General features: G+C 37.4%; 1 protein-coding gene and 1 long non-coding RNA gene across 10 annotated transcripts in view; one reads left to right on the top strand and one right to left on the bottom strand.

Moving 5' to 3' along the window:
• Positions 1-26,466, top strand: part of rdgA (retinal degeneration A) — a 222,342-nt gene that overhangs the window by 86,890 nt on the left and 108,986 nt on the right. For 2 of the 9 annotated variants that reach the window (XR_015534387.1, XM_087346012.1), the window contains exon 1: positions 8,672-9,637. The exons of 5 other annotated variants lie outside the window; for them this stretch is intronic. The gene's annotated coding sequence lies outside the window, so the exon portion shown is untranslated. Of the gene's footprint in view, positions 1-8,670; positions 9,638-26,466 lie in introns of those variants that run through there. 2 more of the 9 variants (XM_087346024.1, XM_087346017.1) reach the window with 2 other exon arrangements.
• Positions 12,761-16,325, bottom strand: LOC147875247 (uncharacterized). The gene is made up of 2 exons (XR_015534405.1): positions 16,093-16,325; positions 12,761-13,904 (listed from the first exon to the last, which is right to left on the bottom strand). It is a non-coding gene; the product is annotated as an uncharacterized LOC147875247 (long non-coding RNA).

Genomic DNA, 26,466 nt, shown 5'->3' with positions numbered 1-26,466 from the left:
GATTGTCAGGGAGAGAATGTTATGTTACCAGAACCTGAGATAATTAACGGCATCCTTGAGTCTTAAATTTCTCGTTACCCAGAACAATTAGTTTATTTTTAAAGAACGTAATCTCGTTTTCTGGATCGCGAGTTTTTGTATTTCGCTGCTGCAGCTGCTCCTTAAGGAGTCTGTGAACGTTGCCTTGGTGATGTGTTCGTGGAAATTTCATTCTTGCTTCTTTCCCGCTTAGTGGCTGCATTATGATGTTGAATTCCGGTGAAACATTTCTGTGTGTGCTGGAATTTAAAAAAAAAGTGATCGGAATGTTTTGAAATGTTGCTGAACAACTTAGCATAGTGGTCTGCCAGTCAAAGGTTGCTTTTTAATCACGGACGAAACAAAAACATTGTTTTATTATTTTTTTGATATTTGTATCAGGCGAAAATCGCAATATTTGCTGGCTTTTGAAGTTTCGCCCCCGTTCATTTGGAGTTGCATCCAGCTTTGTTATCTAGGCCATTTTTCGGGTCCCCACTCAGCAGTCGTGCCAAATCAACTCTCTAAAAGACTGTGAGATGGGTTTTCTCGTAAGGAGAACATCTAAAGGGGACACATAAATGGTGAGGGGTCGAGGGAGGAGATACACTCAACTTTCACACGAACGTCATTTTCAACCCCTAATACAAAATCGATAAGCTGGTTTTGTTTTATGGAGCGATACTTTACTCATGCAGTTCCTGTCGAGAGCCGGGTAGTGATAGTTGCGTTCTGGTTTATGATTGAGCCCATTTTATAATGGAACGTGAATAAAAGTGGAAAATAAGAAGGAATGAATGAGATATGAGGGCAATGAGAAGGAAAGAATTGGGGAAATAAACAAGTAGATAAATGAGATGAAACAGAATAAGGAAGGAAGGAAAGAAAACAAAAAGAGACGAAGAGAAAGATGGAACTGTTAAGAGTAGAAGAAATATAACTAAAGGTTTAAATGGATATTAGGGACCTCGTATTTTCGTATTAACTTTTAAATTTAAATGGTAAATATATGTACCATCTGCTTTAGCAATCATTTCCTCTGCAATTTGCCCATGTAGTTTATTTGCTTTGTGTGATTCTCAGTTGTAAACAGCGATTATTTCCTTAAACAGCGTTTAACCAGTTGATCTTCGTAATGGTGAAGTGTAGTGTTTACTTTGCGGTACGGACTGAATTCTTAAATAATATTTAGATGTAGTTTGGGTTTCAAGGTGTTAAAAGCTCAGTGGATTGCTGTGTTTATCGTCGTTGTGTGTGGTTGAAGGCACAAGAGGCGGTGATCCGGCACAGATCGGTGGCATTTACGGTTCGTGGCACTACTTTCTGGGCGAAGTACAACCCAGTCTGCTCTCTTTTGTGAGTCTAAATGAGACGCATTAAGGTGGAATTCGAAACATGTGCAGGTCGATGTGTATTCGCATGAGGGGCTCGGTACTGTGATAACCTAATAGCGGATTACATTTCAGAACGCGCGTACAGAGTATTCCAGAGCGTTCCACTGTATGTGATCTTCCGATAATCGAATTTCGATTCGGTTTAAATCAAGACACTTAGAACGTTCAGCTCGTGTTGTCACATGAGAACTGTATACGGAGTTTCAGTTGGAAACTGACAACTTGGGAGACATAGGAACAGATGGCAACAAGATATTTTAAATTAATCTTAAAAAGTAGGCTTGAATTTATCTGGCTCAGTTTTAAGGTGTTTGTGAATGCGCTAATGTTCCGTAAGGTTCCATAAAATGTAGGACGTTTCTTAACCAGCTGAGTAACTGTTAGCTTCTCAAGGAGGACTCTGTTCTGTGAAGTTAGGACAAATTATGTTGGAACTAAACTCGAGATTCGCAGGCATACGAAAGGGACTGTATCACTTCCTTCCGCATTAATTATTATTTATTTGACTGCAAATGGGTTTTTACCCGGTGGCAGTGGTCCTACAATAAGACACAAAACAATAAGACACAACAAAACATAAGACAACAAAAACAATAAGAAACAACAGAACAATGAGACAGAACAAAACAATAAGACACAAAAAACATAAGACAACAAAAACAATAAGAAACAACAGAACAATGAGACACAACAAAACAGTAAGACACAAAAAACATAAGACAACAAAAACAATAAGAAACAACAGAACAAAACAATAAGACACAAAAAAACATAAGACAACAAAAACAATAAGAAACAACAGAACAATGAGACACAACAAAACAGTAAGACAATTTCATTATTCATAATTATCTTTCTATTCCAAGATATATACAGTTGTGATAGCGTCGTTAAACAAAGTATGATAGGCCTATTGTAATATGAAAAGCAAACACACTGCAGATGCAGGCAGAGCTGCCTCCTGTCTTTATTAACTTCAGTTGTTTTTCTTTCTTTGCAGGTGAGTACTTTACTGAACGCAGTGAGACCATGTTTGGAGCCGTGGGGTGAGAAGGTGAGATGTCATTTTCGTTATCTAGTTGGGACATTTGAGCTGGAAGGTTGGTCGACGTGACTGGAAAGCAGTACTTTGTTTCTGCAGCTGTTTTTTGAACTGTACTGTTCAGGTTACTAGCTTTTGTTATGGAAGAATGTGTCTGGTTTAAGGGCGCGCCTCTCCAGAACTAACTCATGCAGGACCCTTCTCAAGAAGACGATTGTCCGTCAGTGGATGAAGAAGTTCCTCTTGGTTATAAGAACTAACATGGATTTTATTTTTAGCCATTTGTATCCAATCTATATCCTCGGGGTCTTGTTTATGTAAGATCTATTTTAATATTGTTTTGTGAAGTGATGAGACGTATACATGGCGTATACGAAAAATGGTGACGGAATTTTATCGTAATATCTGAAAGGAAGAAGACATTTCGGATAACTGCACGTGGATGGTTGGATTTTTAATAGCATATGAGGCTATTTGAATGGATTAAGCTGACACAAGATAGGGTCTAGTTGAACTCGGTAATGGACCTTTGGATTCAATAAAGGGAGGGGAATCTTTTGATTGGCTAAGCGACTGTTAGCTTCTGAAGAAGCGCTACGCCCCAGGGATTTTCGGGTAGGGAACACAGGAGGTTCTGATGTGCGCTGTTTGATGCGAAATAATTTCGCCAGTCGTCCTAGTGCCAATGGTTAATCAGCTGTGGACGTGGTATCTGTAATCGATTGACTGGACATCGGCTTCCGGTTTGGTCCCTTTGGGAAGCTGAAATGTTTTGGATATAATTTATTGACGTAGCAGCGCCATGCTTCCGATGTGGAACGAACATGCTTGTCATAGCCATTTTAGGTTTTCTTAAATTTTAGCGTACAATTACTCGTATGTTTGTTTGTTTGTGTGTGTGACATGTACGAGTGTTATAAGTGAATTCAGAAAAGCGTTTTATGTATTTATTTATTTATAAAATGTGTTCACATCCTTAAGTTTCTTTATTTTGATCTTGGTGTACTATAAATGTAAAGTAAAACTGTTCCACTATACGCCGTATTAACGTAGAACGTTAAATATTTTTATGTTCTTCGGTATTTTGATGTTTTTACAAAGACTTTTAATTAATGGTGTAAAGATGTCTGTCTTCTTAGCTGCGTGTTGTCTCGAAGACAGGTTTTTTTTATCATTATTCTGAGAGTCAAATGAAACCGGTAGATATACTGTAACCATGCAGTGTTGTGAACGTAATAGTGAGTGGTATACATAATTACCACTTATCTATAAAGGGTTGAAACGAATATAAAAATTGTCGAAAATCGTATCTTGCTTTATCTTATGTTTCTCGTCCTAAAAGTAAGCAAGTTGTGCTGTGTTTTGCCACATTAAAATCCCTCAAAGTTACAGAAATGCCCGTAACAGGCGGGCGTCGGTGTTGTCACTGATTTTAACGCGCGGAAACTCTCCGACTCTAGGTATTTAGACGAGACTAAACTTCTTGGAAAATATTGTACCAACCGTCTCATGTCGGCTTACGTCACAGCGAAGTTTGATGCAGACTCTGCCGTGGCGGGCAACCCTATTGTGAGGTCAGTGCCCAACAGAAAATATACTTGTCACACGTTTCAAACAGCCAGAGGGAGGGCCAGTAGTTTCATGACGTAATGTTGTTGATTGAAGTAAACATACGTTCATACAGAGCGATTGTGACCTCCCGGGAGCTTCGACAAACCTTTGTTGGAGATGTGTAGCCTAATATAATAGCCGATGCCCGTCACGCGTGACGCTGTTAAAATTGAAATTATGTTCTGACTGTGACGACCCTGGTAACAAGAAATTGAAACGAGGCTGTGTTTTTGGCGGTCGCAATGAATAGTTTTAACGTATAATTTAATTTGTAAAGCAGTTCCATATTTTTTTTTGTAATTTCAATGCGTCTTGCAATAATAATGCTGTTATAAACTGTATTACCATTCGATACAAAAAGGTTTGATTCCCGGGTCGTAAGCTGTTGCTGTAAGTGTTATAATAGTTGATGAAACAGGTTACCACATTGCTTCTTGAAGTTGGTGTAGGAAGTGGGCCCTGAATGGTTGAATACCGTGGACGGGGCTTCGAATTTCGTGTCTGGTATTGGTGGGTTTTTTTTTTCTTTTATGGTGTCATGTAGGAAAATATCCGAAGGTGACTAACAGGAATGTTTAATAAAATATTTGGAAAGCTTGAGTCAGAAATTTGAGAGACTGTAGGGGCAGTTAAGAACGAAGTAAGAGGATTAAGGCAAATACATAAGTGTTTATTTTTATTTTACATTTTTATTAATTGTTTTTGGGTGTATACTCTAAAAGTTATTCTTTCTGTTTGACGTAAAATGACCGTTTGTTAGGAGTTACTAAACTCAACTCTCAAACTCTGCGACAACTTTGGAGGCGCGAGGCAGGAGCGAAGTCACGGAAGTGTGAAATTATAACTTTGTCAACGACTTTAGAACCAAAAGAGCTTTATCTAAAATTGATGACACAAAGCAGTCGGATAATAAATAGTACAAGCAATAACAGACGAAACTCGTTAAAACTGTTTCTGTGATGTCTTCCTTCTTTATAACATTACGAAACTTGGAACATTAAACATTCAGGCAGAAAAAATGTGCAAATGTGCACATTTCACAGACATCGTTGATTCCTCTGCCGTCAGCAGCGAAGTCTGCAAATTCTTACGAGTATATAAAAAAGTACGTTGTTATTTAAGATACGTAGACCTCGATAAAAACGCGAAAATATTCTGTCGGTATTCGGGCGAGAGACTCGAACCAAGCGTCCCTCTGATATGTGTCAGATGTGTTACCTCGTGTAATGAAGTTGTGTTCTCAGTGAACATGTCGCTGGTGGTCATATGGGTTGTGACGTCGTGTGGTCTTGTAGGGAGATAACAAATGTTTCGGAGGATCATACTGCTTCCATCTTCAGGGATAAAAGTGTAAGCATTGTATATTTCCGAAACGTAGGTTTCTAAATACAATGCCATTATCGAAATTGTGGTAACATTCATCTCATACATATTAAGTTATTATTATTATTATTATCATAAACCGTTAGAGAGTGTATTGGTTGATGACCTTGGGTTGTAGCAGATGTTATACGATAAATAGACCTATTTACATATGGGCGTGTTCAATAAATTATGTATGAAATATGTTGAATTGTTTGTGTGTAAAATACATACAATCTACATTATAATTGGATATTGGCATTTAAATATTTATGTGGTAACAAACAGGTGTTTGGTATCATTAATTCTTTAGGTGTAATGCACATATTCGGTAGTTCTAGGCGTCTGTGACGTTGTTATGGGAACTCTGTGGCTTGAATGAGATGAAAGAGACAAATTTTGGTATTTCCTCCAGCTGAGATATTGTTCTCTGTCAATTTCCCAGGTCGTGTCCATACTTCGTCCCGGTTTTTGGGTGTTTACGTGTTGTTCCCGTCATTTTTGCAGGTTATGGTACACTTGTAATCAAAGGATACCCTTTTGAGGGAGAGAAAGATAGGAAAGATAGCAGAAGAGTAGAATTTGCAAAGAGGAAATTGGTGGGGGGGAGAAATGAGAGACACTTCGATTTCAGGAGGGAGGAAATAGCATTTTTTTTAGAATCCTTACGACGCTTTAAAGATTCAGTCCGTACCGCAAAGAAAACACGACACTTCACCATTACTTTGATCAAATACTTAATCCTGTTTAAGGAAATGATCGCTGTTTTATTAAACACTCAAATAAACTTTGTGGACAAAATTTAGAGCTAGTGAATGTGGTATATACCACTGGGTTTTGAAGTATTAAGTAATCTAAAATCGGTCAATCTATGTCATTACGGGCTTCAACGCTCCCGGAAGCTGAATGAAATGAAATCCTGTCCCTAAATTTATCTGTTTCTCTCCGTTAAATGTATTCTCTCTCGCTTTTCTTCAGTTTTCTCTTCTAAACGTTAAATTTTATCTCCTATACAGGTGTTGCAGTGAAATTTGTTAAAGGGATTAGGAATAATTAATATTTATAATGGTCGTAAATTATTAACGTTTGTCTCAAAATGAATCTTGACTACACTGTGCGTTAACAAGTCTCGTCATATTATATCACAAGTGCTTTGAACGTACGAGGAACTTGATAAGGGGGGGGAGACTGTTTAAAATTAATTTCTTACCCCTCCATCTCAAATTCTGGCCTCTTCTCATCTGAGACTTCCTTATCGTGTTTACCTGATAGTTTTCAATTTCATACATAAGATCTCTCTTGCTTAATTCAGTTTACGTGGAATTTCTCATTTGCTGACAGCATTAATTCATATCAGTTTCCGAGTTTGGTCGAAAGTTGAACGTTATCAACCCATCTGCCGTATAGGACAAACACATTTGATGACTAAAGTTAATACCCGAAACGTTACCCTCTGCAATAACTGATACTAATATTTTATTTTGATGTTACAAATTATTTCTTGCAAGGATATGGAGATAGCCCTGCTTTTCCCCCCACATTTGCTTTGAAATTTTAACAGTAGCGATTAAGTGTGTTGAGGACGGGGTGCTGAGGGGAATATTTGGGTATAAGACGAGTGAACCGAGAATTAACATAATCAAGAGCTTGAAGCTTTTCCTCTACACCATTTATTACTAAAACAATCAAAGTATGATGAGATGGGATGGGAATGTAGTGCGCATGGGGAAATTAGAAATGCGTACAAAAATTAGGTTAGGAGGCCTGAAGGGAAGAGACTACTAGGAAGATCTAGGTGTAGATAGGGTGATAATATTAAAGTGAATGGCATGTAAATAGGTGCGGGGTTATTGATTGGATTCACGTGGCTCAGGATAAGTACTTGTGGCGGGGTTTTTTGTAAAAACTGATGAACCTTCTGGTTACATAAAAGGCGTGATTTGTTTTTAAGTAGCTGAGCTACTGTCATCTTTTCAAGAAGGATTCTGCTGTTATTTGTTTTAGTTTTCTTTCAAAGCAAGTCATGTATCCTGTGTTATTTACATAACAGAAATTTAGGGTAAACGTGTCAGAAGTTCTGAAAAGATCTAAAAGCCTGTGTTCTGCAATACAGTCTTGCCATTCGTTCTCAATTTCATATTTTTAGAGGCAATGTACTCTTATCGCACAGCTCACAGGTTCATCGGAAGTTTCCCTCAAACAGCAAGACCGATATCTGTACTTACATGTGCGCCGTGATGTTTATGCAACTTCCCTGACATGATAGTAGAGCGGGCTTCCCTACACAGCTTTTGTTGGCATCGCGTTATCGGTGCATTTTGACAAAGCGAACATCGTGAACTTGCGTTCACCTCCCCCCTCCACGAACAAATTCTGCTTTAAAATTAGTGCACAGTATGCTTCAATATCTGGTAGAATTTGAGGTTGTCATGGAAATTTGATTTTTGTCGTACGGGTTGCGTCATCGTCTGGACTTGTAGCAGGTTACAGAGTAACGTCGTTAAACGTTCTGGTGTTCATGGAGAACCCGATGAAAGTTGTAGACAGACTTTTGTATTATTATTATTTATTTAGTGTTCTGTCTGACGACAGGTCCATATGAACAGGATCCTTCCATCCTTTTCTTGGACTGGGACCTGTTCATATACGTTCTTGGCAGATGATCCAGAAGTGGTTTGCCATTGCCTTCTTCTGTGTGTGAATGGAGTAATTGTTGGGATGCCACGGAGGAAAACTCCGTGTTGCCTAGACCACGGTCTTGCCCAACACAAGTTATAAATTCGAACCCGAGACCCCAGGATTACAAGGCCAGCGTTCTAACCGCTAGACCACCTCATCTTATTATTATTTAGTGTTCTGTCTGACGACAGGTCCATATGAACAGGATCCTTCCATCCTTTTCTCGGACTGGGACCTGTTCATATACGTTCTTGGCAGATGATCCAGAAGTGGTTTGCCATTGCCTTCTTCTGTGTGTGAATGGAGTAATTGTTGGGATGCCACGGAGGAAAACTCCGTGTTGCCTAGACCACGGCCTTGCCCAACACAAGTTATACAGCACGCCAATTATTGAACATGAAATAAAGCCAGTGGTACACATAGTTACCATTAGTCTGTAAAGGTTTTAAATTGCGGCGTTGATAAACGAGGTATGCCTGTATGATACGTCACGACCATTTGCTGTCCAGGAAGAACGTAGCCAGCCTCTCTGATTATGTTGGTTGGTTCCGTTGTCTTGCAATACGCAGGTGCGGGAGTGACGTCATGTGAAGGCCTGGTGGCGCTTTGAGTGAGGCAGTGTTCAGCCAAAGCAGTCATAAGGTGGCTTCAGGCTTTTGCAGGTCACACCTCGATATGTGTGAGGATCTGCTTTGAAGTGTAACATCTAGAGAGGCACGTGACATTTACCGGTTGTGGGGGAACAATTCGTGTTTGCCTTCTTACGGACTGCTAAGAAGATATCAAGATTTATGCAGCAGATAAACTGCACAGTGGTGTTGATAGCCTAAAAGAACGAAGAATTGATCAACTTTTTATCTTGATCCACGTGATTGAATTTACTGTGATTTTAATTCTTATTATACATATTTAGATGTTTTATCATGCAATTAAATTATTTACTTGTGAATACTTTGCTATATTTATCTGTGGGGGCGATCAGTTCGTGAAAAATGCGTACTGTGACATTTGTAATCCTGAAATGTTTGTTTTCAGACATTAGCATCTGGTATTTTCTAGTTACAAAGTAATTATTGATTTTTTTATTTGTGGTACAATAATATATTCCATTTACATGTCCCAAAACGGCGTAATATTAATTAAATGCGTAGTGTTGTGTGCTTCGATTTTTAATTTTTAGTAGCTACACGTTATGAGACATATTTGCTCATGATATTGTAATTAAATACCGTTTTGAAGAAGGCTGACATTAGAGCTGTCAGTTCATACGAATGAAGTCACGTAAATTAATTGATAGGAAGCTGCAAATTATTTAAACTAGTTTAAATGCGGTATTTTTTTCGAATGTTTGAAATATGATTGAAGATATTTTAGTGATCACCGTGCCAAAGTTATTATTTTGTGGTATCAACAATTTCAAGTGCAAGTGCACCGACGCCCAAGGAATCCACTCGACTCCCCCGTCATCGAGTCATGGAACTCAGAGTTGCAGCAAAGATTAAAATGACGTCTGATTGAGAATGTGATAAAGGTAAGAAATAAGTCGGCTCTCAAAAAGCTGTGTAAATTATATCAAATCTAAAACTTCTTGACGATGGTGAAGAATCAATTGAATAAAAATTTCCATGGATATTATCCATCGTCTAGTAAATATAAAACGTAAAACGACGTTTCGAAGATGGTACTCTATCTAGCTCTATCTAGTGGGCCCAACTGTGTAGGAACCTGAAGACGGAGATAGAGTCCCATCTCCGAAACGTCGTTTTACGTTTTATATTTACTAGACGATGGATAATATCCATGGAAATTTTTATTCAATTGACTGTGTAAATTAGACTTACGTAATTCTGGTTGGACTCAGTATTTGTTGGTAGAAGGAAAGATGTCTCATTTTATATTGTGGAGTTTCTCCTCGTATTCTCAGGAGGGAAATAAATAAATATATATATATATATACAGCAAAATTATACATACAGTGGGACCACGATTAACCAGGGTGGACGGGGCACCCTATCCGTTCTTAATAAAGGAAATCTAGGAAAATTTAAACCGTTTAACCAAGGTTTTTATATGAGTTTCGTATTAATTTACTGCGTACTAAAAATACACATCATATAATATTTTAAATGTTACTATTTAACATGTTAAGCTAATTTAATTGTCTTGTAGTTTTTTTAACGACGTAGTAGTTCTTTAGAATTTATAGCGTCGAATGATTGATTAATGAGTGAATTTTAAAGGATGCATAATGTATGACGCTTTACAAAAATAGAGGGACTGAGAAAAACGACGACACACGTGTCAGAATGACAGGTTCTACGCTCAGATTTGAGCCCAGGACCTCCCGAATACGAAGTAGGGGTGGTGATTTGGTAGCAATGCCCGGTCTGTGTTGTTATGCATATTTTTAATTTTACTGCTCATTGCGTCATAACAAAATCGGGGTGAGAAAAAGCATCTTATAGTTAGAAGGTTCCCAGGCAATGCCCGCTTGTCCTTCCGGTAAGGATAAAGCAAGAGCGAAGACGTTTCGGTGATGATTAGTGAGAGCTTCGTGACAGAGACGGCTAAATTTTGTTTTGTTTGTTAGTGAATTTTTAAGATAAAATTTTGGAAACTAAGTTAGTGATTTAGCAAGTATCCTCCACAGTAAGGGGGTAAATTTTTTGATTAATTTAAATCGGGAGGGCTGCATGAGAAACATGCATTAGCAACTTGTGACTTAGGTTGAAGCACGAAGTTTGTCGAAATGATTTTTTTTTTAAAAAAATTCAGTTCCTACCTCATAGAAAACACATCTCATTTCAGTTGGTTAATGATGTACAGGGAAATAATTATTTTTATTCTGGGGAATCATACGAAACCCTTAAATAAACTTTACCGGAAATGTGCAATGTTTAAGCAGGTGGTAAATGTTAAACAGTCTTTTTTTTTCCCCGAAGAGATGTTGTGAGATCAAATAATCGAGGTCCCATTGTAGGGGATAGTTACATGACAACTGGTGAGTGTAACCAGTTTATGAAGGATCTCTTAACGAAACGTAAGATTTTGTTTAAATTTGTTGTAGACGTACACGAAATATATTTATGTTCTCTTTTTTTAAAGAGACGAACTTGGAGGAACTCCTTTTTTTTATATTTTAAGTATTATGAAATATTTCTTGATGTTACTTAAATCAAGTTTGTGTTTCCATTTCTTCTGGTACAACGTTTTTTATGACTATGTATTGGGTTTAGAGGTGCATTAACAACATTTTTATTCTTCCGCGCATTTAATGCAGTCGATCTGACTTCTGTAATCGCTGTAGGGAATTTTTGCCACCCTGAACTTAAGGCATGGAAAATAAAACGTGTTTCTTTAAATTAACTTAAATGTCTTTAAGGAGGATTAACCTTCCGATTATACTTAAGTGGAGTTGGGGATTATCCCAACTCTTTGTTCGCACCCTTTCGCCGAGTTGGTACCTTGCCAGGCACCGCTAGTTTAAACTTTGTCGAAGGATAAATTGATAATGAAAGTTAATGTACGCTGTAGCTCTCAATGAGAGCTAATTTTAGAGCGGGACTGTAATGTATAGGCAGGCCTATGTAAGGGAAATTTGCTAAGTCTAAAATATTGGAAATATGAGCTCAATATTTGAGGTATTACATTTTGTATTTATTACTACGAGTAGATTTGCATTGAAAGTATTTTTTAGACTTCTGGTTTATTGATTAAGGTGACAGATAAGCGTTTTAAAGTTTCTTTTCAAATCAGCTGGAATGATTTATTCGGGATTTTGTAACAATAATGCTTAACGAAATGTATTTTTTTTATAGAATCAAGCCAGGACGTTCTATTTTTATCTGGCGGTATAAAACTGTGTTATACCGACGGATTTTTCATAAATGCAAGTGAAAAACCCAGTGCCATGTGAAGGGTTTTGACGTGAGAATGTAGTATGCTCAATCATTGTAACTGTGACCTGTTGAACTTTCTGATTCGTGGGGACCCTAAAATACGAACGATTGCTGTTAATACAGATAGTCTTAGGGTTATCAAATAGAGGATAAAAAGGATGGGACATGTAGCACGCATGCGAGAGATGAGAAATTTATGCGGAAGCCCGAAGATAAGATGTAATTTAGGGAGTATAATATTAAAATGGTTCCGAAAGAAGTAGAATAAGTTTATTAGGGTGCGTTGATGAACCTTGGGGTTACATAACCAGCAGATAATTTATTGACAGTCTGATTAGCTTTTATCTTGCCTTGTCCATTGAGATTGATACGTCTTTAATCTTAATGGAGATAATTGTATGAGAGATATAGCGTTGTTTTTTTTTGTTTTTTTGCGAAGAGTATATTTGTGAATGCGTGAAGAAGTAAGCACACATTTTGGAAGGTTTTTGTGCTGTTTGTATTTGAAAATAATGATTTCGTTCATTGGCAGCGTTTGTGTTTTGTTTTCAGTTCTTGATTTGCTAATTGGTCTTTTTAATTTTATTTCACTGATGAAAAATACAAGCCTCTGAAATTTCAGATGGTATAATTCAATGCCCCTCCTTCGTCTGCCTTGTTGTGATCTGTTTTCTTTTTAATTTTGAAGGTAAACTGTAAAATTAATTTGTTTTTGTGGGTGGTGTTCAATACTTTTTTTCAAATAAATCGAAGTATTTCCACATTCTGTTATTATTAAAATATAACGAAGGCTTTTACACTAATTAAATGCTTTAATTGATATGCTTTTGTTTATAGCCAATGACACTTACAAATATTAAGCGTGTCTCATGACATCTGTGCAGTAATGAGTTGCAAATGCTAATAATTCTTATTTTTTTAGGATTCAGCTTTGTATAGAAGTTAACTTCATTTTTATTTCATGACGATCAATAATGAATAGATCACTATCTTTACTTGATGACAAAACGAAACTCGTTTCAAGATACGTGCTTATATTTTTTAATTATAAACGTATTTTAATTCATAACAAGCAACTGCTGGTTTGTGATCATTTGACGATTACGTATTTTGGGCCTTGTGGGTTAATATTTATGAATGTGTGTGTGTTGTTATAACCGTTGCTATGGTAATGCTGTTAAGGGATATGACTCAAGTTACCAGACAACAATTTCCTCGCCAGACACGTCCTGTTGGCAGGTCTTAGAATCTTAGAACGTGTCGAAACAGTCGAATTGATACAAAGCGATCGACCATTCACGGTGATGAATAAAAACAAGTGGCTGAATATATTTTGTTGTAATCGTTTCTCTGCACCGACTCGAGAACGACTGTACTGAATTTGATATTAGGAGGTAACGATGGAAAGTATCGACTAGTTAAAATGTCTCGAGGCGTTCAGTGGGATATTTCTGCCCTTCGTAAGTGACAGTAATGTATCCCTTTAAACAGACATCTCTCTAGTGTTCTTCACAAACCGACAGTCCGTTCGACGTTATAGCATCGTTAAAATGTAACGATCGACTCTCACACACTCGTTAGATGAAACGTGCGGTTACAACAGAAAGCCCGAACCATTTTTCAGGCTCCAAGAAACGTGGTTTTCCTCATTCCCTCCAGGAAAATTCTGGGATAGTACCTGAAATTATTAACACGACCGCTTCCTTCCACATCCTTTTCAATTCATTGTTCACGGCTGATGGTGCAGGAGACACGGGTTCCCTTCAGGGGGCTGTCCGTGTGAGAGTTGGTATTGGGACAAGGTTCTAGACCATTCGATATAATTCTGCCGTTACGCCATGTTCACTCAAGTGCCACCTGGGAGATGGAGCCGGTGAGTCCGTCGTAACAATGCGAGAACTGGAACAAAACACGACAGTGATCAATTGGTTGATTCTATTTAAGTAAATGATCGCTGTTTATTCCGAGAATTATAAGAAACCCAAAATTTTTGGAACAAAACTCGGGAGATATTATTAAAACAGCTGGTATATATAATTACCACTGAGGTTTTAAAGTGTTAATAACAGTATAACCTCGTTTCTTTTAATGTGTAAGGTTCATAATCTTGTGGTCTTGGCTCACAGTGGTACCACCCTCCAAACTAATCCATAACTATTGAAAATTGATCATAAGTATGACGTCAATCCTTAATGACGTCAGAATTCAACAACGAATATAGAACAATGAATCAGGGTTTTGTTCACATTATGATTCTGCAGTTTGCATTTGTGGCCATCAAATATTGATACCAATCGTTTATAAATAATGTCCCTGGCAATATTGCTGGATGGTATTTGCCTACAAAAGTAATGTTCCACGTACCAGAAATAAACAACTTGAAAGAAGCAGATTAAATTGAACACAGGTCGAAGTATTGTAAATATTTAACAATTATAAGTGGAACCGGATGAAAATGAATAAAAGAATGAATGATGAGTGCGCATTAGGTACAGTTGCACTCCAGAGTCGACACAATCGACATGTTTATGTGCAAATTCGAAGTCAGATGTAAAAGAGTTGTTATGTCATACTTTAGTTATATTTTCCCCCAGATCACAATACTCCGTCATAACTCCGTAACTGACATTAAATTTGGTTAACATGTAATGTTTAACGCTTTAAGATCCGGTGGTAATTATATGTACCACCTGCTTCAACAACCAACAAATTTTCGTTTTGTATTTATGTGTTTCGTGTAATTCTCACTGTAAACAGCGAGTATTTCCTTAAACAGCGTTTACTAGTCGATGTAATGGTGAAGTGTAGTGTTTACTTCGCGGTACGGACTGAATGTTTAAATGTTATCGGGGTTGTGATTTTTGGCTACATGATTCTCATGCAGCTGACATCACGTATAATTAAGGTGTGTAACGATGAAGCGTTGCTATGAGACAGCAACAATCTGTTAGCCAGACTTTAGCACCCTCTCACGTCAGATAGCCAACCACTGGCCTTTGTCTGGATAAACCCAAAATAATGGGTGCAACGGTGCATGTAGGTAACACGTTATCTGTTTATTCAACAACGTGTAATAAGACCTTCAATTATGAATGATATTTCGAGAATCAAATAACACAAAGCGAGCCCGAAAACACATTCTCGTACTATTTTATCCATTAATCACTCGCTAGTGACAAAATTCATTTTTCAAGTCTGCAGAGCGTGGTAACAGAATGGATCCAAACATCGGTCTTCTTTTACGACAGAATTAACAAGTTTCTGGTATGAAAATAGAACAGTATACAAAGGAAAATGGTTTATAAATCCATTGACACATGCAATCTATACTGCTTTCAGAGTGTACTCCCGCTGAGTACTGCACAAAGGTAGTCTATTGTACTCGAATGTGGAAAAAGAAATGTTGTTCCTAAGATCTTCATTTCATAATTTCGAATTGACCTGAAGTAATTCTTATTAGACTCTTTTGCTAGTAACATGGGGTTGCTACTTACAAGTACATAACCCTCTGTGAGACGACGGAAGTTTTGAATTGCTTATTAGGAAATGTTCATTACCTTGTTCACATAACCTCGCTACCGTGTCCTATCCTGAATCAGATTAATCCAATCTACACCCTCCACAACATATTTATCTGAAATTCATTTTAATATCATCCTTCCATTCACGTCTATTTCTTCCAAGAGTTTTCTTTTCTTCAGAATTTTCAGCCGAAATTTTGTACGCATTGTTTTCCATACACTGTATGTACTCCGCATTATATTTGATCATGCTAATAGTAAAGTTCCAAAAATATGTATTCACATATTCAGTGAATGAAATAAAGACAATTTAATATACATTAAACCCTAACATACGTCAACATTGGCACCTGGTAAATTAGCGAATCAAGTGTAGGCGTTCAAAATGACCACCGTCAGCTTTGTGGCACAGTTGACAGCTGACAAGCTGTCGATAGAAATTGTTGGGACAACCTCATTTTGTTTAACAACGAAACGAATAAATAACGCTATAAATTGGTCGAGATTTTCCTTTGAATATCGCTGCCTTCTGGACTTTAACGCCTTGTAATGTGGTAGAAGTTTACCTGATGATGGTTGCAGCAAGAGCTTCCGAAACGTCGGTAAACTTCCACCAGACTTCACGGCGCTACAGCCCAGAAGACGGAATTCTTCATTCTGGCCGACGTGGATTGGGTTGAAGCCTGTGGATGGAATAACAGAAAATTATAGCAAAGATTCGTGTGTGCTATTTCGCTGTCCTCAGCTTTCAACTTCGTTGCTGAAACTCGTTTCATCTGTTTGTGTTTAAGACAGGAGATGATTATAGAAAAGGCTTACCGTATCAGAGACGCTTAATCTGCCTAATGATATCTATACAAAGTTCTGATGAACATCTCGGAGGGCTACAACAAACATGGCGTGACGTAGTTAAGTACAGTCTCGTTTCTTTTGCTGTTGAAGGCTAATGCGCGTTGAAGACGCTTTCAGAAGCTCAGATTGTACAGCGTTGAATGATTAATGAATTGGAAAGGATGATAGGAGAAGTGGTCGTGGCCAGATTTAAAACACTTTCCCTGTATTTGTCTGAGGGATTGTGAATTGTAAGGCGCCGGAAGGTCTGATCTGTGAAAAGGAGAAGAAATTGGCGTTGTTGATCGTTGAAGACTGTAACGTGACTGAAATTTAAGCTCCATAAATGTCTTAACGATTTGGTAGTTTGAAAAACATTACGACATTCATGCAGAATTCAAGACTTCGTTGTATTTTAATAACTGCGCGTTACGAGAACATTTATTGACGTAATAATAGTGTTTACGACAAACGAATTTAGTATCTCAACATTCAGAAACAAAACTGAATCCATTATAATGCTTCATGATGATATTTTTAATGACCAGGAAGTGGTGAGAGTGGTGATTTATTTGGTCGGATGTACGCAAATAGGCTCGCAGACTGACATGGAAACATGGACACCGGATGTACTTCATTATCTGTTAGGCCTAATTTTAGCCTCTTGTCTGGATGCCTTGTGATGACGTAAGTTAAATTAGGCGAAACACAGCATTGACTGCAATTAATACAGTCCGACACAGAATGTAATAGCCTTGTTAACTTCCTGTTTTCCAAACTATAATTTGCGTAATATGCGAGTTCTTACGAGATGATGTTGGAATACTGAAATTAAGGAATATGAAGGTGGCCTATTATGGGAAGGCGTTTCGTCTAATCTGACACATATTGACCGATGTTTCACGTGCGCCTACTGTCTCTGAAACGTCGGTTATCTGCCAGACTACACTCCTACATCCCTGAAGACAGCCATCTTCCTTCTGATCGCCATTAGAACCTGAAATGTCACCTAAGGAGAGTTGTATTAGCATGGAAGCAATGAGGAATGCTTATAATATTTGGGTCTGAAGGAAAGAGAATCCTTGTAGACCTAGATGTAAATGGGAGAATTATATTAGATGTAAATTATGTAAAATGTGGACTGGATATATTTATCTCAGGCCAGGGGCAAATTCAGTTCCCATATATGACAGGAATCTTTTTGAATTTTTGAGTTATGTTGGATTTGGAAAGGGGGTGCCATCTCATTTAAAATGTTTGCCGGCGTTGATTTTTAAAATACCACCACATTGTAAGATAACTACGAAAATTACTTGAGTTCATTGGCAGAATCTTGAGGGTTTCATATTGAATAATTTATTTCTGAAAATAATTAGAATCTTAATATTTTTAAATTTTCTTATTTTGGACTGTAATGGTAAAAGAAAAACTGTAGGCCTAATTGAAGTTCCTTGTCAACATAACTCGTGCCCTTTTCTCACCATTTCTTGTTCGACTGCTGACGTGAAGCCAAATATATTGATTTCATTATTAATACAGGGTGATTATAAATTTAATTTGTTCTAAGAATAATAGGTTATGTAGTACAGTAATGAAATTTGTAATTAATAAACAACCCCTCATTGTTGTTATTGCCACATCTGCAATTAGTAGCATTCATGGGGATCCTTAAAAACTTAGGTTATTTATGGCTAACTAAACGTTTGCAATACATACTAGTGAAAATTCTCACGGAAATTGATACGTAAATAGTTTAATTATTAATTGACCTCGTAGGCTAAAGCATCTGGAGAGAAATTAGCTTCGTGAATTCTACCGATAACTTTTTAAGTTTTAGCATTATTATGTAATTTCTGATGTACTGAAAGTGGGTAGCGTGGGTGTTATTGATTCATATGGTTGATTTATATTATGAAAATCTGGGCCACAGTTGGTGTCTGGAACCATTAGCGTAGATTAGGCTGTGAACTCTAAACTTTGTCGTATTAAAACTTTGTTGTTCATATCCTGACTTTACAATTTAATAGAGGGAAATCTTACACCTGTACCGCTGAGATCAATATTCGGTTCTCAGTTTCGTGGTTCTATACAGAAGATCTTAAGTGTTGCATCTTCGTACTTCAACGCTTTGTTCCCGGTTTTCAGATTTTGATAAGGCAGGATTGGGGGGGGGGTGCTTTGTTTTAATGATTTGCGTCTATCTGCACCAAACAAATTTTGAATCAGCTGACATTTACGAAACTTAGTACGAACATCATGCCATTAGACAGCACACAGATTTTGTAATATATAATTCTCTGTGGGAATTACCATCAATATAACGGCTGTGTAAACTTCTGAGGTGGGAACGACACTAGCGCCAAGTTCTTGAAATCTTGTGACTTTATAGATTTTTAAGAAGCGTGGAACTATTGTCATGGTAACTTTTTATAGAATGTAGAACCATAAACATGATTTGAAGGTTGAAGAGAGTGTAATGATTGGTGATTATCTTAAATTTTAATTTATATCTCAGCCTCTCCAAAATGGCCGGATAGTACATCGTCTTATGCCAGGATTGTTTCCGTCCATAATTTTTTTTTTCCCAACTGACCAGGACTATTACCAATCCTATTTTCCAACGCTGTACAATTCAATCCAGCGACATTGGCGTTTAGTAACCAAAAATAAGTATATAAATCGATCAATATTCGATCATTGAGCTACAAATAAGCACTTAGCCTCTCCTTTTTCCTAAGTGTTTCAAGGCTTCAACGGATCTTAATGTAGGTAATACACTGTTTGCAGATCTTTTCGTCTGTACGCCTGCGTTAATAGATATTTGTCTGGTACTGAACTTTTTGGCATAACTGTAGACTGTATATGGGAAATCTTCAGTGGGGATTTTTGGTTTGTGCTAGGAATACGTTTTTCAAACATGAATATAAGGAATAGACCAGGATTTGCCTGGCGAACTTGGGGTGGGGGGGGGGGGGAGGCATGAAACCCCCCTTACCGTAGTTGAACTAAGAGTCACAGTGCCAGACTGGCGACTAAAAATAGGCCATCACTGTTATATTCCATGTACTTACGAGCACTATCCATTATCTTCTTGTGGCATAGTGTCGTTAAATAAACAACTGAAAATAAACAGAACAAAAACGAATCGCTACATCTGATTCAACCACACACCTCAAAAGAAAACTACTGCCATGTTTATCCAGTGATGGCATCTGGGGAATATCAGGGGAAAACTCCCACATACGAAGTATTGAAGCAGTAAATTGCCCGTCAAAAATGACGGGGGGAAATCTTAAAGTAGTAAACACGCAAAGTCGTAAATATTCCATAGGCCCAACGCGCCTTAACAGAATTACCATGACAGCGGTTGTAACAAAACACGCCCTCACACGTGTGATCCCCCATAAGGCTAGCTAGCGTATTATGTAGATACATGTCTTGAAAAATTATTTTAACTAAAAAAAAGTATTTCTTTATGTTTCGGATTTAATTCGCCTTTGCTCATTTTGTTGTCCAATATAAATATTTTCATACATTTACAACATTTTGTTAAGTTAAGTGAAACTCATATATATTATGCCGAGATTAAGGTTAATTTTGTTCATAACTAAATTTCGATGTTAAGATTCTAAAGTAATGATAGAAAATCGATTCTTCTACATTGCAGTTTTGCATATAATTATGCATGATTGTACGTTCTGTGAAACAGACGGAAACATTGTAAACCCTATGTTGTAGACAATGCGTCGTCTAATATACAATGTTAATATTTAGTGCCCTAAGTCTGTTGTGAAATATTTCCCACAAACTTTGCATATACTGTAGTTATTTCAGTTCAGAAAAAATTCGTGGAATTATAAGAAACTTAACTGTATGATATTTGAGGTTTACGGAAGGGTTAAATTTTCTTTGTGATCTTCTGTGGCTTGTGTTTTGTTAGAAAGTAGCGGAGTGAACAGCGAAGTGAGTTTGTACTAACAGAGTCACTTGTTATATGAATGTGTGTCTCCTTAAATTTAAAAGAGACGTTATCGTTCATGTGTATTTTATAACTTAAATTATATTTCTGGTCACATTTTCCGCACAGCTATTAAACATTTTGCTTGCAGTTAAAACGAAAAATGTGAGAATACTATCCCAGTATTTGGCAGCGAATTATATCAGTCTCTTGAAGATAGTTTCCCGGCCTTCGTCACGTTATAAGTTTCTATAACGACGTCTGAAAACGCGTAGTTCCACTTGTGTTGCAGACATAACAATTTTATTTTCAGCCAGATAAATTGTTTGGGTCCCCCCATACGCCCAGTCTCTTGTACACGCTTGTAAGAACAAGCAGCTACTTGTGGTTATAATTTTGTAATGGGATCTTCTTGCTAGTGGGTACTCCATGAACTTTCGACAGATTTTTACTTAACGCATTATTACTTCGTAGTTATGGGCCCCAAACTTCCATGAGTCACACGAAAACCGTTTCATTTCGACAATTTCTTGATCCGTTTTATTCAAGTTCGCAAATTAAGATTCATTTTAATATTATACTTATACTTGCCTCTCTGTTTTTAACACCACGTGTAGACCTGTTTTAAATTCAGATGAACCTCTTCTATCGGGAAGGCTTATCGTCCAAACAAAACGATGTAACACGACATAGGAGTCTAATAATTCATAGGTCGAAACTGTTATTACGTCACATTACAAAACATAAAGTGATTTTGTGTGTATGTGTGAAAAGAGAGAGAGACGAGATAAGATTGAACCAGTGAGGCCGTACTTCGATCACATTAATAGGTCTACTTAGTACGAATAAAGTGGGTTGTTAAGAAGCTAACATCAATATTCTGTTAAGTGTTAAGATGTAAAATAAATAAGCAGGAAAAAGGACCATGAAATGCGTAGTAAACGCTTCGTCGTTCTGTGGCGCCTTAAACCCTCATTTACTGGGTTTATTAACCTCGTTAACCCTTTATAACACGAAGCTCATCAAAATATTATTCAGAAATTAAGTCCGTACCGCGTAGAAAACACAATTCTTCACCATTACGAAAATCAGCTGGTTAATGCTGTTGAAGGAAATAATATCTGTTGTATTAGAATGATGAAATTAAGACAAGGTGAGACATGTAGCATGCATGGAGTAAATTAGAAATTACTACAGAATTTTGTTTGTAAAGTCCGAAGGAGAAAGTTAGCTCGGGAGAGTTAAGGGTAGGAGGGAGGATCGCATTAAAATTATTCTCGAGTAAAATTGGTCGGAGGGTGTGGACTGGTTTAATCTGGCGTAGATGTGAAACGGCTGTGAGATCTCATAAACGCTGTGAATGGACCTTAAAGATCCACAAGACACGGGTCGTTTCTACTCAATGAGCGTCCGTCCACTTTTTAAGAATGCCTTCGTTTCGGAGTTAATTACACGGTTAGTACAAATTTAGTTATTCACAAAGGAGATTTGATTTCCTGATGAAAGAGAGGATAGGATGGAATACTTTTATTAAAATACAGGATGTTCGAAAAAGGTGTATACACAGCAACAACTTTGGTGACCACTTGACAGTCATTTCCTGACCGCTGTCAACTATACACATTTTGAACACGTATATTAAACTCGTTAATTCAGTAAGTGCCACTGCGCGTTTTAGTGTATTAAAAATCTCTTTATTTAATTTATTGAATGTATGTATACTTTTTGGGGGGACACTCTGTATGTCAGAGTTTTATGTCCGAGCCGCTGTTTAAAAAAATCTTACCCTGAAAACTGTGTTCCAACCGTCGTACTTGCCCTACGCTTGCGAGGTTGAGGGCCCGAAGCGACTTGAACTTCGTGTCTAGGGAAGGAAAACTTTGGTTTCTCCAGTGTTCTACACGAAACTCACTTTGGGTGTGTCCCTGGGGGCATGGCAGCGTACAAGCATCTGGGAGTTAAGAGCGCAGGGTATAAATTGCCTTGCAAAGCGATGAAATACCTGATAACAGAACCTGCAGGTTAAACCATCGTTCGCCATGAGACGCAGTTCGAATCCAGGTAGACGTATACCTCGGTCTCACAACGTATTTCGGTGAAATCTTAATTGGCTCTCTCTCTCTCTCTCTCTCTCTCTCTCTCTCTCTCTCTCTCACTTCTTCGTTTCCGAAAAGATTGTCACGCCAAAATTTTACACGCATTTATTTTATCCCTTATCGTAGCTACATTCCCAGTTCACTGTGTCCTTATAAATTTCTTTATAATAATTCAAGTATTTTGCTCTATAAACTGGTTTAATAATATCTTCTGAATTTGAGGAAAAAAAATTCTAAGTAAAGCATGAAGGATTTTTTTTCGGATAGAGGAGTTAGATTACAAATTAAAATTGCCAGCCTACCAATACACAAATGCACTCCGATTATCAATCAGTGCACTGTCGTGTCTTGAATGAACTAAACCTTAATTCTTGCGGTAACTGCATTGATATGATTCGTTTAGAAAGATTTGAGGTTCTCACGGCCCTGATGATGGAGGCAGCAGTGACCTCTGAAACGTCGATAAACTTCTACCTGACTACACGGCGCAGTAAGTCAGAGGACAGCCATCAAAATAATTTGCTGTTACTCTCCAGAAATGTGCTTCCAATTTTCATTCGGCGTAAATATTGGAACTTAATCCGTTGTTTAAGCAAGGTAATTAACATGGTTGTGCGTATGGTTTTGTATTAATCCTACTCTGAATGCGATTTGATGTGCGCCTGCGCGTTGTAACTGTGACGGAATTGTTTCTGTTTAGAATAAATGTGGAAACTTTTGCGTTAGCGAGTCAACCATTATACTAACTCCCAACTAACAAGCACATGGGAATGAAACTCACTTTTTAACGAGTGCCTAGACTAGTTTTCAGCGAAATTGTGTTTTTTTTAAGCTTTAAAAAGTTCGTAGACGTGTCATTAGAAGGTTAGAAGACAAAGGGGCTTGCAGCTTAAGCAGACGTTGAAGAACATTCTTGATTTTTTTGTGACATTACTAACTGGAAACCTGGACGCCATTTTCCTCTCAGAGCATAGAATAGGAGCAAAATATTATATTAAAAATATTTGTGGGACAGCTACAAGAACATGGTTCAGAAGTGTTGCAATTAAAAAATAATAATTGTAGTCGGATTGAATATTTGAAGAAGTCGACAAGACTCTCGTGGAGAAACACAAAATTCTGTAAGCAGATGAGAAAATAATTTTCGAAATTTTATTTCGGTTGATAGCAAGGTACTAGCAGACAGCCCAAACAAGTTCTGGAGTGGAAAGAGGAAGGGAGGTAGACCAAGAATTAGATGGGCGAAAGGAATCCATGATGGAGTGGCGGACGGCGGTTGGTGGAGAAGAATGGTGACTGGAATTTGGAGGACGTCAGTGACGTTAATAAACTAGTACATACATTCATACGCACATTGCCCAATGATGTGTTGAAGGTTATTAAAAAAATGTGTGTAGATGGAATCTTGATATTGGATGAACTAATTTGAATTCTACTGTCAGAATGGGATACCAATATTCAGGGTACGTACCCTCTTGCTTCGCATTGTAGTTTCATCTACGGTGAAGACATCGTCTTGAGCAGCGAATGGTACACTTTTCTAACAAATAAAATTTCCTCATCTCATAGAACAAAATGGTTCATTGTCGTTTTCACAAAATCCCGCCACCGTTCCCTATCTTGAGCTAGATGAATTCAGTCCACACCCTTACTACGTATTTCTCTGTAATATCTATTTTAATATTATCCTCCCATGTACTTTGTAACTGCTATGTTAACTCCCTCTTGAAAAACCAAAATTTATATGCCTTTCAATGTCCTCATATGTGTGTTACGTAATCAGATTTCGCCTAACTTGATCTTATAACACTAATGATATTAGGTAATGTAAATAGATTATGAAGATTCTCGTTAAAATCACTTTGTCTGTTGTCGTGTTGTTTCCTGCTACTGCTGATAAGATTAAGGCGAAGTTCTTTGAAGTTACTCTTAGAGGACAAAACATATTCACATATTAATAACTGTAAAACAAACTTAAGGGCTTGGCAAAGGACTTAAATGTAGGAACATATTTCAGTGCAGTCCATGTCTGTGAATGTGTTTTGTCGTTAGAGGATGAAAGGGCAATTATTTCGTACTTCGTGTCTTTGCAGAAACTTAACTTACCTGACACACTGTTTGCTTTACAATGTGACACCGAGGATATTCATGTAGAATGAAGCGGTTGTGGAACAAATGCTAAGTCGACAATATGTAATCCATGCAGAGCGCCCTCGTGGAGCGCATTGTAGCCAACTTAACTGCCTGACGTAGGCTGTATCCAGCTGCTTTATTCATCTGCGTTTTGTTTCAACGAAGAAAATAATAAGATCATAATTACATGATGAGAATCTTCATAGTTCCAAACTCTTTACCAAATATTTGTTACAGTAATGAAATGAGTACGATGAGATGGGCGGGGTATGTAGAAGAAATTTGAAACACGTTTTATTCGGAAGATTTGAAGGTAAGAGAGAAATTGGAAGATCTAGTTGTGGATGGTAAATAAAACGTAATCTTAAACAAATAGGGTTTAAGTATGTGGATTGGATTAATCTCGGTTTACGAACATTAGCTAAAACGAACGTCATAATTCATTCAAAAATTTCTTAAAGTCGCCAATAGATAGAGTTCCTTATAAAAAGAAATGCCAAACTTATACTGAACATAATTGTAAGATTTAAATAAATAAACTTTTAAAAAAATGTATTTATTACAATAATTATATGATAATTATACTGGACTGTTCTTGGTTAATAAAACTAATCCACCCAGTAAATAAACGTTGGTTTACATGCCACGCCGTGTAGAATGTTTTCTCGTGGGAAAGAAATCGATGATCCCCCCCCCCTATTATAATATAATCATCACTTGTTTCGCCTAGGTTATCTTAGACGGCTAAGTGTAGTTCTGCATTTGGTGAATTAAAAATATATTTTTTTAAAATTTAAGCGATCATGGGTCCTGCTGGTACTGATATTAATAAAAGATGCAGAATTGGTTTAGAAACTAAGCTAGACATCTTAAAGAGGACAGAAAGAGGTCAGAGACAGGTGGACATAGTTCGTCATTATGGTGTGAACCTATCGATATCGTAACGTATACGATACGTATCTTAAAAGCTCAGGAATGCAAGATATACATAACGAACAACGTCTTGGAACTCGTTCGTTCGTAAACCTAGAGTTGGATGTAATTTTACCCACTCCACCCTTGGCTAAAATAGCATCTCGAGTCGTCCGCTCTGAACTAAAGGTGTTAATCTTCAGCGCTGTCTCTGGGAGTTTGCACGGCGTCAGAATCCTCTCAGGCCTGTCAACAAGGAAAGGTTACTCCACTGACCTCTCTCCCCCACACTGTCCAAATTCATATTGTAAAACAAACATTGTCGGTTCGTAGTTACTGAACGGATATCAAAAGGCAAATTACAATGACCTGTAAAGGTTTCAAGTCACTTACCGTAAAATTTACGTGTTTAGCCCTTCGAAGCCGGAGCTCGTCTAAACATTTAATAATTCAGTCCGTACCGCTAAGAAAACACTACACTTCACCATTACAAATATCACCTGGTTAACCTTCTTCAAAGGAAAATAATTGCTGTCTATTCTGAGAATCTTACGAAACACACAAATACACAATGAATAGCTACTGATTTTCAAAATACCTGGTACATATAGTTACCATTCGGCTTTAAACGGTTAGAAATTGAGAACGTGATTCGTATATATATATATGCTCCCGTAATTAACATGTCAGAACTTCAATGTAACTGTTCTACTTTAGTGAACAGCGTTTATAAATCCTGGTTCCAAGGCGAATGCAGTCCTGATAACCAATTGTCATCAATGCAGGACTGCCACACATCGCCTCTGCCTGTCTCGTGTCCTTATGTTTCCTTCTTGTGTGTTTAGTTTAGTTACCAAGGTGATAGTCTAACTGAATGAACTTGGCTGGTTGTATGGACCAAGTTCGAAACTGTTCAGGAATGTGGCAGATGTTCAACTGTTTTACCTTATCATTCCTCTGATCTTAAACAGTTTGAATTGTTCTATGAACAGACTAATGGAAGAAAGACC

Source organism: Zootermopsis nevadensis, unplaced genomic scaffold, assembly GCF_977971745.1.
Source record: "Zootermopsis nevadensis isolate Lab colony 2312 unplaced genomic scaffold, Znev_1.0 Znev_ptg000001l, whole genome shotgun sequence".
Classification (NCBI taxonomy): domain Eukaryota; kingdom Metazoa; phylum Arthropoda; class Insecta; order Blattodea; family Termopsidae; genus Zootermopsis; species Zootermopsis nevadensis.
Note: the sequence above shows the minus strand (reverse complement) of the source record. Positions and strands in the feature narration are given on the sequence as shown.